We start from the raw sequence: 17,115 nt of genomic DNA, 5'->3' as shown, positions 1-17,115 counted from the left end.
GTGGTTGGGAGTCCGCCTGCCGATACAGGGCACATGGGTTCGTGCCCCGGTCCAGGAAGATCCCACATGCCGCGGAGCGGCTGGGCCCGTGGGCCATGGCTACTGAGCCTGCGCGTCCAGAGCCTGTGCTCCGCAACGGGAGAGGCCACAACAGTGAGAGGCCCGCGTACCGCAAAAAAAAAAATCAAAAAAAAAACAGAAATACTGCTGTACCTGCTATATAATGGCATTAAAAACTGCAAAGAGTGGGCTTCCCTAGTGGCGCAGTGGTTGAGGGTCCGCCTGCCGATGCAGGGGGCACGGGTTCGTGCCCCGGTCCGGGAGGATCCCGCATGCCGCGGAGCGGCTGGGCCCGTGAGCCACGGCCGCTGAGCCTGCGCGTCCAGGGCCTGTGCTCCGCGGCGGGAGGGGCCGCAACAGTGAGAGGCCCGCGTACCACAAAAAAAAAAAAACAAACAAACTGCAAAGAGCAATAATTCTGGATTGCCCATTTAGTCTCATTTTTATTCTTTTCACTCTTACTATGATTGGCGTGTCTTTAAAAGTGAACAGGTCTCACCGACATAGAAAACAAACTTATGGTTACCAAAGGGGAAAGGTGGGGAGGGATAAATTAGGAGTTTGGGATTAACATAAACACACAACTATATATAAAATAGATAACCAACAATGACCTACTATATAACACAGGGAACTATAACCAACGCTTTGTAATGACCTATGAGGGAAACGAATCTGAAAAAATAAGATATATACATATATGTATAACTGAATCACTTTGCCGATACACAACACTGCAAATCAATTATATTTCAATTAAAAAAAAAAAGGAAGTGAACAGGTCTTTCTCCTACCCTCGCTACTCTGTGACCCTGATAATCTAAAGTGAATGGGCTGAGCACCCTAGGACAGAATATCTACGTCACCACTTAGCAGTCAGTCACCAAGAGTAACCTAGCTTCTCAAAGCGTGTCTCTGCAAAAGAGAACGTAATACCTATCCCAGAAGGTTCTTTGGAGTCATAAATAATGTATATTCAGGGTCTGGTATACGATAAGCTCTGCAGAAATGGTATTCATCACTGTTTTTCTGGCAAGAAATCTCTTAACCGCACTTGGCTCTATCGGTAACGTGGAGGACTTACTGATTTTGAAGTTCAGCAAGAATCCAGCCAGGGTTCTAGAACGTTGCTGTGGTAGCGCTCCGGCGCCACGTGAGGACCAAGGGGAAGGAGGAGAAGCAGTGAAGGCGGCAGGGGCTGAGGTGGGAGCGGGGGCGGGGGTGGGCACAGACCCGGGGCTGAGGCGCGGACCCGGGTCTGAGGCGCGGACTCGGGGCTGAGGCCCGCCCTCTCTCCCTTCCGCCTCAGTGGCCACGCCCAGGGCGGAAGTGGCCGCCGTACTACGCGGTGATCATGGCGAGCGCAGCCGCGGCAGAAGCACCATGGCGTCATCTGTCCCATCAGTTTAGCATCCCCCAAGGCATCTGACCGCCTACTTACACAGAAACTAATTGCCACTCAAGTCCTCTGGGGGTTTTGGGAGAGGAAGAGAACCGCAGCGCAGGATTTTCATTTGGGGAAAATTAAATAACCTGGTAAGAGTTTTTACGTTTGGATCTGATAGGTGAGGAGTACCTACGAAAGGTACCGATACGGATGCGTTGTATGTTGCCCCAAGACATGATGATCGAAGCGACTTTTCCACCTCATTCTATGATAAGTTGAGATTACAGTGAGAAGTAAAAGATGTAAGAGCTGTCGAACAGGCATTTGTAATAAGTTATCAAGCTGTGTTTTCATGGGATAGAGATTGATATTTTGTTTGCCAGATGAGCACTGCAGACTTTTCCAGAAGACTTGGACTTAAGAGATGACAGTCTGCTTAAAACTTTAGATGCAAGACACATAAGAAATCTTAACGTTGCAGGGTAACTGATGAAATTTTACATCTAGTACTAAACATAGACAACTTCAGGTTAACCCTGAGATCTATCAAACTGTGGGCTAAATGCCACATCTATTCCAATATATTAGGTTTCCTCTGTGGTGTTTCTTGGGCTATGCTAGTAGCAAGAACTTGCCAGCTTTATCCAAATGCAATAGCATCAACTCCTGTACATAAATTTTTCTTGGTATTTTCTAAATGGGAATGGCAAAAGCCAGTCCTATTGAAACAACCTGAAGAATGCAATCTTAATTTGCCTGTATGGGACCCAAGGGTTAGTGTATTATTTTTTCCCCTAGAAATTCACACTGTGCAATAACAAATAAAAATCATCTGCAGGGCTTCCCTGGTGGCGCAGTGGTTGGGAGTCTGCCTGCCAATGCAGGGGACACGGGTTCGAGTCCTGGTTCGGGAGGATCCCACATGCCGTGGAGCAACTAAGTCTGTGCGCCACAACTACTGAGCCTGCACTCTAGAGCCTGTGCGCCACAACTACTGAAGCCCGTGTACCTAGAGCCTGTGCTCCACAACAGGAGAAGCACCACAATGAGAAGCCTGTGCACTGCAGCGAAGAGTAGCCCTCACTCACCACAACTAGAGAAATCCGTGTGCAGCAACAAAGACCCAACACAGCCAAAAATATACATAAATAAATAAATAAATAATTTTTTTAAAAAATCATCTGCAAAAACTTCAGGGAGACTTCCCATCCTGTTACCTATGAGTGGACATTACACTTTCTTTCAGTCTCAACTATAATTGCCCTCTGAAGTGAGAAGTGTAATTATGTACCCTGTGAACTACATTTAATTGTACATAATTTGTAATATCAAGGTCACTAACTTTTTAATTCAGTCTATACAGAACTACCTTGTAAGTAAAAGTTGTGTGAGCATTTGTGCTTAAAAAATAATGATAAAAAGATACTTAAAAAAAAAAAAATCCAGCCAGGAATCAAGATGCAGTTCTCAGACTCCCTTGGTGGCGCAATGGTTAAGAATCTGCCTAACAATGCAGGAGACATGGATTTGCGCTCTGGGCCAGGAAGAGCCCATATGCTGCGGAGCAACTAAGCCCGTGCACCACAACTACTGAGCCCACGTGCCACAACTACTGAAGCCTGTGCACCTAGAGCCCATGCTCCGCAACAAGAGAAGCCACCGCAACGAGAAGCCCGTGCACCTCAACGAAGAGTAGCCCCCGCTCGCCACAACTAGGGAAAGCCCACACACAGCAATGAAGACCCAACACAGCCACAAATAAAAATAAATAAATAATTATTTTAAAAAGAGATGCAGTTCTCCCCATCCTTCAAGTAGTCCTCTTGAAGGCCTCCTCATTGGCTTTGTCATCCTGGTAAAGCAAGGGCTGGGAAGGACAGCCCTCCCCTCAAGGCCAAGGATCACTGTTAGTTTGCAACCTCAGGAATTTGGTTGGTTACCTGGGTGAAATTTAAAATTGGCCCCCCTACCCAGAGGAGAGACCAATGAAACAGGCAGACCACTCCAGATTGGTAGGTGGCAGGTGTAATCAGCAAGGGAGATTACTTAGGAGGCTTGTCTTGGGACCACAAGATGAGTAGGTCTCTGCACCTGCTGGCGGGAATCTTAAAAATGTATATAGAGGCCTTAATTATGTTCAGTCATGTATGTACCATCCAGATGGTCTCAACAATATCTTACCCCTCAAGGCTGTGTCCTTGAAATAGCTCCTAGTGTGGAAATGGTGGGTGAAATGTACATTCCAAAGACAGGGGAGAGGGCTGGGAGCCTCCAATTGCCTGCAACCAACTGGCAGGTCAACCTTGACAATCGTGACGTCTTTATTCCCTCGCCATCATCTTATACGGACAGGGAAGTGGGACAGTGGGCTGGCGTCATGCCTGGTAGTAATCGGACTGTTCTAATAGAGTGCACTAAACATCGTTAAGGAAGGGGAGTACTAGGGTCACTTGAAGCCATCATGTCAGGGAGGTTTGGAACAGAAAATTGGGCTGGGTCTTAAAGGATGAATGAAATTTGCCAGGCTGGCAGGACTGAGGAGAAACATTTCCTAACAAATACAACAGTGTGTCCAAATCGCAGAGAAATGAAATGGCGTGATGGTTCCCTGTACGAAGTCTGATTTGAGAGCAGACGGAGATCAACAGAGACTGTCTCGTGGCACCATCCTGAGAAGTCTAGGTTTCATCCTCTCTTCTGCAGGGACCCAATGAAATGTTCAGTAGGGAAGCAACTTTCCCAGATTTGTGTTTTAGAAAGATCATTGAACATTTGTGTAGAGAATGGGTTGGCGGGAGTGGGGTGGGGAGAGTGCACGATGAGAGATTAATTGGTAGACTTTGGAATGGTCTAGACAGGAAATAGTGTGCGCCTGAACTAAAGCAGTACCGGTGTAGTGGGAGAAGAGGACAAGTAGGAAATGGAATCAACAGAACATAGTGAATGAATCTAAGGAGTGGGAAGGAGAGAGGAGCTGAGTTTCCTAGTTTCCTGACTGGGGTGCTGGACTGGACAGTGGACAGAGTAAACATAATGAAATGATATGTTTTTCAAGGTGGAAATGCTCAAACACGAATACATCAGAAAACATAATGAAGTAGTCCTATGTTTGCACTTATCTACAACAAGTGTTTAGATTTAAAACACACTTTTGTTTCTATTTGACATCTTGAAATAAAGGCTAAACAACTCTATTCCTATATACTTTAAATCACTTTGAATGTGCAATAGCTACAAAAACTAGGCCATCTTCTGGGCAATGATACGCTGTTCCAAATTGGGAGATAACTCGGTAATATTATGTCATGCTTGATAATGTTCTCACCAAAATGTGACATAATTTCCCTTCCACTTACATCATAGTTGCATTCTTAGAAAATTCTGTATATGTTTACATGGTAAAAATTTACTGTATGTTCATAGGTAAAATGGTGTTACATTCCAGGCTTAGAAAGTTGTAAACAGCGTTTTTCACTTACATGGGTGCCTATTGGGAACATCTGAAGTTGTACAGAATACAGGACCATTCTTTATGTGAGACTGTTCTGGTATTACAAAATCTTGAGTGTCTCTGCCTCTCCATATGCTGTGGTGACACTTAAGCCACTGAAGCACCTAAATCATTGGGACAATTCAAAATATTCCCAACAAATTTCCTAAACATTCCCCAGGGGATGTATCACTCTGACCCCACTGAGAACTAGTATGCTTGGGGAATGTTCCAGAGAGAACACCACAGCATCTTCTTTCTCAGCATCTGTGGGCACCATTTCAGCCCAGAAATTAAAAATCAACTACCTGTAAAGGTAACTTTGATCCTGATAATTGAGAAATTTTCGTAGGTTTGACTCAAACTGTACAAGACACACTCATGTTTAATCAGAAAGTATGAGAAGGAAAAAACCAATATCTTATCCATTCTTTAGTTTTTAGAAGAAGTCTCATCTCTGTCTCTGAGTGTTGGTGGGACCTTAGGCAATTCATGAACTGTAACAGGACCTGCTAGTCCAGGGGGAGAGTTAGGGGCGAGATATGGAGAATGACCCTGGCTTTACTTTATGGCTGCCCTTACCCACTGGTTTGTTTAATCCAGCGGCGTGTTGGAGTCAGCTTGCGCCGGCTTTTGAGAGCCAATCTAAACTTTGTGGAATTTGTGAGCTGGTTGACAATATATTAGAAACTTGAAATTGACCACGACGATAGTATTTAAATCATGGAAATTGGAAGACACTACAAATCAGTCCTCTCCCCACCACCCGGAGCCAGTGGTTAAGCATTTACCAGCACCCCACTGATTGAAGTTCTCCTCTATCCTGTAGGAAAGGGAAAGGTTGTCCCTGGGAAGGCATGATACAAAAGCCCATCCTCTACATCCCAGCTGGTCTCACAGGCTGCTCGTTATAACTTTAGTGCTTGGTGGTAATGCTTATGTGTTAGTTGTGGACACCTCAGTGCTGTTTCTCTGAAGCATTTGTACAAGGGTCTGTGCTGAGCACTGATATAAGCAGCTAAAATGACTTGCCCCAAACAGACACCTTTGGGAGATGCTAGCACTTCAATCTGGCAAGGAGTGCATTCCAGCCCTCCCCTAATCCTCTTACAGCAGCTAAGTTTTACTCAAAGCTTCAGCTTGGGTATAAAAGCAGACTCACTCCTTCACTCAGTCAGCTGCCCCGGCAAGACCAAGCTTGGGGAAAAGCCACAATTGCCTCCAAAGCAACTTGAAAAGGGCAAATCCCTGAGCTTCAGTTTCTGGGCCAAAAAGAGTTAAGAGTTTTGTCAGCCCCGAGTCACTAGAGGCTTCAGAAGTCCGTCAAATCTGCCAACTCAACACTTTTTGCTTTAAATAGGAAAGATGCCAACTGAAGTTGAATGACATGAATGACAAAAGAGATTTCCAGGGAGTGGAAAAACTAAGGAGAGTGTCCGGAAAAAGAATATGTAGGGATAGTAATTCAAACAATCTAACAGCGCCTTTACTAGCTATTCTGCCTCCTTTCTCCACCCTGTCCTCTGAGCTAAGTATTATTTTGTCTATTTTACAGGTGGCAAAATTAGATTGGTCAGATAAATAAGTGAGTTCCAGGACACTTGGAGAAATCAGAACTAAAATTCTGGTCTTCCAAGATCTTCCTCTCAATCACTCTGACTCTAGAAACGTGTTCCCTATTTGGTAACATGAAGACAACAGAACTAAAATATCCCTTGAACCTCATCCATGCTTAGGCTTTCATGTACATGAACTGCTTTTAAAATAGTTGAAAATAGTCAAACATCCATTTAGTTCAATTGAATTCTAGTACATCTTTTAAAAATCAATATAAGCGACAATAACTCATATGTTATTTGATCCTTATTTTTTTCTTTTCCTTTTTTAAAGCAACTTTATTGAGATATAAAACATGCAATAAGCACAGTAAGTGTACAATGTGATAAATTTTACATACATATAAATCCATGAAACCATTATCACGTTCAAGGTAATGATACTTCTATCACTCCCAAATATCCTCATGCCTTTTCTAATTCCTCTCACTTACTCATCCCACCTACCCTCTCAGGCAACACCTGATCTGCTCTGTCAATATAGATAAGTTTTCATGTTCAAAGTTTTATCAAAATGGACTCGTACAATATGTACTCAATATCTGGACTCTTTCATAGAAATTTTGGGATATATCTATGTTGTATAGATCATTAGTTCCTTCCATTTTATTTTTAAGTAACATTCCATTGTATGAATATGCCACGATTTGTTTATCCATTCACCTATTGAAGGACATTTGGCTCTTTTCCAGTTTGGGGTTTTTACAAATAAAACTGCTGTGAACATGCATGTAGAAGTTCTTTGTATGGACATATGATTTCTTTTCTCTTAGGTTAATACCTTAGAGTGGAATGGCTGGGTCATATGTAAGTGTATGTTGAATTTTTAAGAAAGTTAAACTGCCAAACTTTTCCAAAGTGGCTTTACCATTTGACATTCCCAACAGCATAGTTTGAAAGTTCTAGCTGCTCCACATCCTGGTCAACACTTAATATACCAATCTTTTTAATTTAGCCAACTAATAGGTGTGTAGTGGAATCTCATTGTGGTTTTAATTTGCATTTTCCTGATACATAGTGATATTAAGGATCTGTTCATGTATTTAGTTGCCATGCATGTAGCTTCTTTGGTTAAGTCTGTTTAATTTTGTTGCCCATTTTTAACTGTGTTATTTTCATGTTATTGAGTCTTGAGAGTTTTCTGCATATTGTGGATACAGTGCTTTAGCAGTTATATGCTTTGCAAATATTTTCTCCCAGCTTGTGGCTTGTCTTCTCATTCTTTTCTCCTTTGGAGAGGAGAAGTTTTTTAATTTTGATGAGGTTGAATTTATTAATATTTATTTTATACATCATATTTTTTGTGTCATAGCTAATAAATCTTTAGCCTAGTGTCACAAAGATTTTTACTTTTGCTTTCTTCTGGATGTCTTATCGTTTTAGATTTTACATTTAAGTCTCTGATCCATTTTGAGATTTTGAGTTAACTTTTGTATATGGTATAAGGTTTGAACTGGTTTGTTCTGGTTGTTTTGCATATAGATATCCAGTTATTCCAGCACTATTGTTGAAAAGACTATCCTTTCTCCACTAAATTCTCTCTGCACCTTTGTCAAAAATCAATTGTCCATATATGTGAGAGTCTGTTTCTGGACCTTTCTGGTTCATTGATCTTTTTTTTATCTTTACACTATTACCATAGTTTATTGATTACTGTAGCTTTATAAGTCTTGAAATTAGGTGATATTAGCCTTCTAATTTTGTTTTTCTTTTTCAAAGTTATTTTGGCTCTTCTAGGTCCTTTGCATTTCCATGTGAATTTTAGAGTCAGTTTGTCAATATCACACACACACAACCTGCTAGGGTTTTGATTGGGTTTGTATTGATTCTGTAGATCTCTTTGGAAAGAACTGACAACTGTATTTCTATATATGTGCAACAAACATTCAAAATTTTAATATTAAAAATAATATCACTTACAATAGCATCAAAAATATGAAACACTTAAGAATAATTATGATAGAAGATGTGAAAGACCTGCTCACTGAAGAATACAAGACATTGCTGAGAGAATCACAGACCTAAATAACCTGGACAATATAACTTGTTCATAAGTCAGAAGACTCAATATTGGAATGATTTCTTCTTCCCACTAATAATAGAAACTATTGTACTTTCACTTCTCTTGGAGGTAGATGTGGCCATTTGACTATGTTCTGCCTGAAAGAATCTGAGCAGAAGAAGTATGTGTAACCTCTGGGTCATATCTTTTTTGCTTTCTGTTTTCCCTTCCAGGGGGCTAGGGAGGATGGAGACAGCACTCGAGAACAGTGCCTCTTCAAGTCTAGTCCCCTGACCAGCAACATCAGTATCACTTGGGAGCTTTTTAGAAATGCAGATTCTCAGTCCCCACCCCAGACATACTGAATCAGAAACCCTGGTCTTGGGGTCCAGCATTCTGTGTTTTAAAAAGCCCTCCAGGTCTGACACAGGCTAACGTTTGAAAACTGCTGCCCTCGGGAATGCAAAGCATCAAGTAGGACCTAGTTGGCTGATATCCTCACTGAGCAGAGTTGCCTACTCTCCCTGGACCACCAGCTTACCTTCACCCTCTTATATGATGGAGAAATAAACTTCTCTTGCTTGAGACTTTTATATATATATTTTTGCTCTTCTGAAATTTTTTTATTGGAGTACAGTTGATGTAGACTTTTGTGATTTTTGTCTATTTGTTATACCATCCCTAACTATGCCCCCTTCTTTCCTCCATGTGGTATTATCCTGTCCTTGTATCAGGGAAGATTTTCTTTTAGGATATTCTGTTTACCTCAATGATATCAAGAGTATCACTTCATGTCAAGGATTGTATAGGATTGTACACCGAAGGGTACATCATAATAATAGGTAGTACCTTTCCTATATAAATTTTGACACTTTGAAAAGTTGGATAAATAATAAAGTTACATAAAAATGCTATAGTCAAAGAGATATAAATTATCATATACAAGTCAGTCTTAAAAATTAAAATATGAAACATGCCATTTCCCTTTTTGCATAATTTCTCTTCTTTTTCTCTGACTTTGAAGAGGAACTATGAGGATTTTCCTTTCCCTTCAAAGTATTAACTTTTTCAATCCACTCCTATCATGTAGGTACTTTAGTCATCAACAGCAGCAAGAATTATCCTGAAGACTTGTGCAAACGAATTGAGAAGGTATGAATAGCCCTAGTTGCTGAAAGGAAAAGAAAAATACTTTAAATAATATTCACACTTGACTGTCCTAATCAAATCCTCAAGCAGGAAAAAAGAGAAAGAAATATGATGTAGAAAAAAATTCGTATTATTTTAATCATTTAGGTAGATAGAGAGAAACTTTTAATCATACATATGTATATGTGTGTGTAGATAGATATCATAGATAGATAGATAGATACTTCCCAAAATATAGTGAAATACAGCCTAACTGTATTTCGTCAACTCTTGATGAAAATTTTTCAATGATTCATCATGAAGCCCTTCTTATGATGCTTGAATGAGCCTGTCAAAACCTTGACTACTTCCTAGTGACAGGAGATTCAAGTGTTCACAGCTCATTCAATAATCCACTTATTTGTTGAGCACCTACTCTGTACCAGGCAGCCTCTTCAATTTTTGAACAGCTATAATTGTTTAAAAGTTCTAACTCATGTCGAGATGAAATCCTCCTGTAAAGAGCTTCAACACCTCTTAAAGAGCTTCAACACAAAGTGTTTCTCCGTTGCAGAAACACAGTGTACTGGGAGTTGGGGACAGTGACACAACTGCCTCTAGGGACCTCACAGTGTCATGGGAGCAGGGGTAGGACATCTGACGGTGGAATAATAAATGCCAGTACACAGACATACAAAGTGCTCTCTGAGAAACTGGATGCAGAAGCCACTACCTCTGCTCTGCTAAGGGAGTGGTCAGAGAAGGCTTCAAAGAGAGCATGGTATTAGAGAAAGGGTGAAAAGGACTCAAAAGACAGAACATTCCAGGTCCAAGGAATAGTATAAATACAAGCATGGAAGCCTAAAAGAGCACAACATATTTGGAAACTTCAAGTGGCTCCGTATGTCCCGAATAAAAGGTTGTGGAGCAGAAGATAAGACTGACAGAAGTCTGTTAGAGGCAAATTAGGAAAACACTTGTTCTTCGTGACAAGGAGTTTGAACTCCAGGCTATGGGGAATCAGTAAAGAATGTTAAATGAGGAAGTGACATGATTGATGTTCTTTTTTTAAGTTTTATTAATCAACTTTGTTTTAAGCAGATGTGGTGTATAATTCCCTAGAATTTTTTTAAAAATTTTTATTTTATATTAGAGTATAGTTGATTTACAACGCTGTGTTACTTTCAGGTGCACAGCGAAGTGACTGAGTTATACATAGACATATATCTATCCTTTTTCAAATTCTTTTCCTATTTAGGCTATTACAGAATATTGAGCAGAGTTCCCTGTGCTATACAGTAGGTCCTTGTTGGTTATCTGTTTTATACATAGTAGTGTGTATATGTCAATCCCAAACTCCCAATTTATCCCTCCCCCCCTTTTCCCTTTGGTAACCATAAGTTTATTTTCTGATTTGAAAAATTACTCTGACTGAAGTTGAGGATGAACCAGAGAAAGGAGAAAACCTAAGAAAGAATAGAGAGGAGACCTGTAAATGGTTTGTTTCTTCCCCTTTCCCTCTCCTACCTTCTCTCTGTTCTTTCCTTCTGAAATAGGAAATATGTCTAAACAAAAGTGATACGTGTGAGGAAGAGATGAACCAACAGATTTCAGAGGAAAGGAAGTAAAATCATCATCAGTACTTTTTGACCAGTCCAATATGGGGATTGAAGGAGAAGGCTCTAAGTCTGCCCCCTGGGGCATCACAGAATTCTTCCCTATGATAAATCTTCAGTCATTTGAGAATAATTATCACATTCTTTCCCTCACCACTCAAAAAAGCACTCCTCTTCGAACTAAGAACAATAAAATGCCATTCCCCATCCTACTGTCCTCCAGTGCTTTGATTAGGTAAACAGCGTGCCTTATCTAAAATTTCTCAACTCAACAACATACCCAAACTCAGTAAGTAGATAAATGCATTCTTCTTCAGCCTATAGGTATTTACACCAGCCAAAACATCCCCCTCGCTGTTCAGCTGTCAAGAAAATATATTAATGCTTCTAAATCAAGAACAAAAATAAAATCACTCAGAAATAAGTTTAACATTTCATATTTTTGGCACTTAAAATATTCCTCTATTTGTGCTATCCTGAGCATATGACTTGCAAAGTGAAGTAGCCATAAATCAGGCTACTCTAATACCGCTCCTCGCAGACATTTGTCAGGAAAAATAATTAACATACTGGCTAAGAGAACACTAATAAAGCAGTGTATTGCATTTCATTTGGTCCTTATTCGACAACAGCAAAGAGTTCCAAAGCAAAAGACAAAGAAAATTAGAATGATCATTATCCTATACCCTGTCCTATTGATGAAGCACATTCTTGATGCTGGCAAAACTCCTGGACCTGATCTTTATTTTTTAACCTACTGATTCTTTTTCATCAGTGACAGACTTGTTCTGCCACAAGAGATGGGTTTCCAACTTGGCCTGAGGGAGGCATGTGGGTCAGAAACAATATTGTCATTGGCCTACTTTTGGCAAGATTGGTGGAAAATCAAACAACTGTTATGTTTTGGAGTTGTGGGCTAATAGTGCCCTCTGTTTTCCATTTTAGCTCCCATCAACAGAATTACCAGATGGCTAAGAAGCCACTATAATAGAGGTAATGTTCCAATATAGTGGGAAAAGACCAACCCAATAAACACGCTAACATTTATCTAGTCACTTAAAATAGCAATCTAAATGTTTAAACATAAATTTTGTTAAAAGAATACATAGCAGAAACTCTTGAAGCCTCACTCCTTTCACCAGAATACTTGGTCTTTTTAGAGCAATATATTCATTGCAGATGCCAGCACTCTCAAAATATCTCTTCCATCCTCCAAAATGCCAAACCTTATAACCCAGTGGACCACAATCACCTGCAAGATTTGTAAGATTCTTCCTAAACCCCCCAGAGATTCTGAGTCAGTGGGTCTATGATACAGCATAAGAATCTGTAATTTTAAAGAATTTTTCCAGATGACAGGGGAACCATTTAGAGAAGTGTGAGGTCTACCTCTGGGAGAAATTTTTAAATAAGGGTGTTGGACAGGGAAGCAATCATTTGGGTGGATTTTCAGTTTACATATATCCTCTCCTCCCACCCACAGGTTTCTTCATGCCTCCTAGTGGATGGAGGGTGAAGTACTCAGGGTGGATGTGATCCCTTGATGCTCTTTGGAATAAAGAATCATGCAACTGCTTGGAGGAAAAACAAAAACAAAAAGCTTCCTCTCTTCAAGTGTGAACATGTAAAACTAGTAGGATTCAATTATAGAACCACTGTTTTCTTCAACACCCTCAATTTTGGTTCATTCTATGGGGTTAATGCTTCCTCTGCTCCCGAAAGAAATTCTGGGAAGATGGAATTAGTTTTTGCAGGCATTCTCAGATAAGAAAGTCGTTTTGTCTGAAAAAGAGTCTCATAATTGAAAGTCAAAATTACAGAATTTAAAGCTAAAATTTCCCTCCTCCCCCTGTTCGGACCTGCACTCCCAATGGGGACCCACACATTCAACCTTTTCTCAATTTCCCCTCTTGCTTCTCCCTTTCCTCCATCTCATTCAGTCAGCTTCCTCTCCCCTACGCAAGATTGAAGGTGGAACTGGGGTCAGGAGAGGGAAGGGAGAAGAGGTAAGGACACAGAGAGGAGGTCTTGCCTGACTAAAACCGATGCAATCTGCCACTGGCTCCCTCTGGCTGGCTACTGTGTAAAGCTGACTCACTCATGAGGTGCATGAGTGTTCTTTGTGGAGCTCGTGCCCTCACTGAGACCTGTCACACACAGAACTAGGAAAATCGCTTTGCTCTGGCTCCTGGCTCACAGGTCCTGCAGCAGCTCCTGACTTCCTGCCGCCTTTCTCGATGAGCTCTCTTGCCCTACCCGCCCCAAGTGCTTGGGCAGGATTCAAGGCAGTCCAAGACCAGCTTTCTTTCTCACAGGTGGCCCACATTTGATCCATGGAAAAGACTCATGTCATTCTCTGTCCCATCATCCAAGCAGGGAGCTCTAACCAGAGAATCTTGCTTTTAGGTGCTTAAAGCATGTGTCAGACATCGGTCAACTCTGCCCCGTGAACAACAGGAAACCAATGTATTCCTTTGAAGCATATTTTGCTTGACTTAAAGCAAGAAGAAGCCTCTCCTACTTCATCTCCATGAGGAAAGGGGATGAGCAACATACTAAAAACTCTCTCTAAAGAGTCGTCTCTTATATCTCCAACGAAGTCCTCTCAATCTCTCCAACTTCTTTCATAGACTGGCGCCAGATGATCTGCAAAATCAGTCCATAACTACCATCTTCTCAAAATGTGTCTAAGTGAGGCTGCACCTCACTTGGCATGCAGTGCTTCTATTGTCTTGCGGCCTCAGGGATTTAAAGAGTTCCCTTTTACATTCGGGTGGCTAAAATCCTAGTCTTTTAGGCTGCCAAACTGAGAAGGGCAATGAATTTCCATTAGAGGATCTGAACATGCCCTGCATTCACTTGGCCCTTTGACATTTGAAATCTGGGCAGACTGGCAGGTCCCGTTTGCCAAGGAGCAATTACTTCTGTAGTAATTAGGTCTGAAATCATGTTGCCTCTTTGAATCAAAAGCAGTTATCTGCACGATATAACATTCAACCAGTGCAGACACAGAAGAGAAAATAAACAGCCAATGTTTCTTCCACCAGATGCAGCACTGAATTTCACACAGATAAAGATTCTGAGAGTATTAAACATTACAAGACTATAATCATAAAAATACCAAAGACTTTTTTTTTTTAAATTTCTCTTTGGCTGCGTTGGGTCTTTATTGCTGCACTCGGGCTTTCTCTAGTTGCGGCAAGCAGGGGCTACTCTTTGTTGCAGTGCGCAGGCTTCTCCTTGCAGTGGCTTCTCTTGTTGCGGAGCATGGATTGTAGGCGCACGGGCTTCAGTAGTTGTGGCTCGCGAGCTCTAGAGCACAAACTCAGTAGTTGTGGCGCACAGGCTTAGTTGCTCTGTGGCATGTGGGATCTTCCCCGACCAGGGCTCAAACCCACGTCCCCTGCATTGGCAGGCGGATTCTTAACCACTGCACCACGAGGGAAGCCCCCAAAGAGATTTATTGACTAAAGCCATATTATTGTTATTTCTACTACAATAGGGAAAGAACAGGGGAGCAAAGTGAGGAAAAAGAAGGAATCTTAAGTGGTAAATGGAAAGCAAAAATTTAGATATATCAAGTACTCTGAAGATCAGCTAGTTTGATTGCTTTGTTTTACATAAAATAATAACTATAATAATAGGCAACCCTACTGAGCATTTACTATGCCTTAAGCACATTCTATATGTTAGCTCATTTAATCATCACATATATATGAAAGACTGTGGTAGATTAGATTATTGTTCTTGGGTGTTCACTCATTCCCATTCTCTGCTATGCAACCTCACGGCACGTTATAGAGGGCAGAGTATATTTCTCTACCCCATTGATGTTGGGCTTGGCCATATGACTTACTTCGACTAATGGGTTGTTAGCACATGTAACACAGATGTGTTTGTGTAATTTGACTTGTCATCCTGAATTCTTGAGATTGTTGTTGGTTCAAGAGGAATGAAGAAACATATGGAGCAGACCTAAACTCAACCTGAAACCTAGAGCCAAGGTCAACCAACGAGCATCTTCAAGCAGATATGACCAACAAACTTGCAAGACCATGAGCCAGGAAAATTAATGCTGTGTAAGTTGCTGAGTTCTGGGCAGATTGGGATGTGGCATTATTTTCGCAACAGCTGACTAACATGGAGACTTAGACAAAGAAAAAAAATTTTTGCCTATGACCACTACCAAAATAGAGTTCAGAATAGTCATATTCCCAGTTTTCTCCCATACTACCAACTTATCTCAATTTAGATAACTTGACTCTAACCTGTGGTCACTACTGGATGTTAAGAATTTTATTGGGTAAAGAATTCTATATGAAACTCACAGAAATTCTGAATTACTAAGAGAACTAAAAATTTCCTCCTCCCTTTTTTTGTTTTTGCTTTTGTTTTTGCTGTGCATGAGATAAAGACAAGCAAAAGGACATCTACAGTTTGACTCAAGCAACATATCAGCTTTAGAATGAACAAGAATAAAGCAAATTGGCAAAAGTTTTTCATGCAAAATGAACCATCAAATCCCAGGACTAGAAGCATATAAATCCTTGGCATTAATCAATGGGTATTTATCGAGTGCTCATGCAACGTTAAGCTGAGGGCAAAGATGGCAGTGGGGAGTGGTTGCTTACTGAGTGGTTAAAAATAAAAGTATGAAAGAAAGATCTTCCCTTGAGAAATTTTATCCTCATTAAAAAGTAACTCTTGGGACTTCCTTGTTGGCGCGGTGGTTAAGAATCTGCCTGCCAATGCAGGGGTCATGGGTTCAATCCCTGGTCCAGGAAGATCTCACATGCCACGGAGCACCTAAGCCTGTGTACCACAACTACTGAGCTTGCGCTCTGGAGCCCGTGAGCCACAACTACTGAAGTCCGTGTGCTCTAGGGCCCGCGTGCCGCAATTACTGAGACCAAGTGCTGCAACTACTGAAGTCTTTGTGCCTAGAGCCCGTGCTCTGCAATAAGAGAAGCCACCTCAATGAGAAGCCCATGCACCTCAATGAAGAGTAGCCCCCAATCGCCACAACTAGAGAAAGCCTGCGCGTAGCAACGAAGACCCAACATGGCCAAAAATAATAAATAAAAATTTTTTTTAAAAAAGTAACTCTCATAGGTTCAAATCATTGCTTCAAATCCCAAAACAAAACAACAACAAAAAATCCCAAAACATTCAGAACTGCATGGAAAGTCTTAATTTGCTTCAAAAATAAATTCCAAATTTGCTAACAAACAAAAACATCTACCCCACCCTCAAATAAAACCTACAGCAAACATCAACACAATAGTGAAACTTTTAGAGCATTAACTTTAAAATTAGAAAAAAGGCAAAAGCCTGATATCACCATTTCTATTCACATTATACAGGATATCTGAACCAGTAAAATAAGAAAAAGAAAATAAGTCAAAAACATGAGAACTAAACAGGAAAAGTCAACAGCCATCATTTTATGCTTGTATACATAGAAAACTCAAAAAAAAATTATATAGGTAAAGTGTTAGAACTATTAAGACTTTTTTTTTTTTTTTTTTGCGGTACGCGGGCCTCTCACTGTCGTGGCCTCTCCCGTTGCGGGGCACAGGCTCCAGACGCACAGTCTCCGCGGCCATGGCTCACTGGCCCAGCCGCTCCATGGCATGTGGGATCCTCCTGGACCGGGGCACGAACCCATGTCCCCTGCATCGGCAGGCGGACTCTCCACCACTGCGCCACCAGGGAAGCCCACTATTAAGACATTTTAACAAGGTAGCTAGATATAAGATTATTAGTTTTAAAATCCATATTAAAAAGTTGATTGTACATTTACACACCAGAAACAT

The 17,115-nt window shown here is 41.1% G+C and overlaps 1 pseudogene across 1 annotated transcript; it reads left to right on the top strand.

The window, feature by feature from the left end:
* Nucleotides 1-1,068: 1,068 nt before the first annotated feature.
* On the top strand, nt 1,069-12,274 carry LOC309829411 (poly(A) polymerase alpha-like; annotated as a pseudogene). The gene is made up of 5 exons: nt 1,069-1,263; nt 1,525-2,220; nt 8,789-8,861; nt 9,646-9,707; nt 12,245-12,274. The product of its transcript is annotated as a poly(A) polymerase alpha-like (transcript).
* Nucleotides 12,275-17,115: the final 4,841 nt, after the last annotated feature.

Source organism: Grampus griseus (genome assembly GCF_964374135.1).
Source record: "Grampus griseus genome assembly, chromosome: 11".
Taxonomy (NCBI): Eukaryota; Metazoa; Chordata; class Mammalia; order Artiodactyla; family Delphinidae; genus Grampus; species Grampus griseus.
The sequence above is the reverse complement of the archived record's forward strand: the minus strand, read 5'-3'. Positions and strand labels throughout refer to the sequence as shown.